Here is a 741-nt window from a genome sequence, read left to right on the forward strand (position 1 = left end):
AATGCTACATTTCTCCAGATCTGTTCTCATGAAAAAAAAACAATTTTCATTTTTGAATGAACTATTCGTTTCACACAATACAATCATGAGTTTACAGTCAATACTCCCTTCTCGTTTAGAAGTCTGACATTGGGAATATGACGGTGGTGAGAGGAAAATGAAGAACATTATGAAGGTAAGATGAGAATGATGAGAATGTTATCCGACTGGGTTGCAGGGCACACACTGAGTAATATTATTAAGTTCTTTGTTCCTTTAACATATTAATACATATTTTTATTGTTTGAGTATTTATCAGTATACAAGAACTCCCCAAAATTATATTTTGCTTAAAGATAAAGAACCATTAAAATTGTGACGCTATTCCAACACACAACACCCCACCCTCATATTTCATCACTCTAATGCAATACATTTGTATAATTAAATTTTTTTTTTTTACATAATTTAAAGAAAAAAATTACTTAAATATATAATTTAAATTGTTTACAAAAAATATTTATACATAATGCAGACACTGTATTAATTGCAATGTTTTTTAATACAGTAAAAATAACTATTGCAGTAATGAAAAGCTGAATCAAAAAGTTACTATAAAAATAGTCTAAATTTCCTTATTATTATTATTATATTTATTTATTATATATATATATATACACACACATTTGAAATAATATATTTATAAAGAAACAAAGGAAAACATCTGATAGAATCTTTTCATAATATTCAATCACTTTAAAT

The sequence above is a fragment of the Sinocyclocheilus grahami genome, unplaced genomic scaffold (genome assembly GCF_001515645.1).
Source record: "Sinocyclocheilus grahami isolate Dianchi unplaced genomic scaffold, SAMN03320097.WGS_v1.1 scaffold128.1, whole genome shotgun sequence".
Lineage (NCBI taxonomy): Eukaryota > Metazoa > Chordata > Actinopteri > Cypriniformes > Cyprinidae > Sinocyclocheilus > Sinocyclocheilus grahami.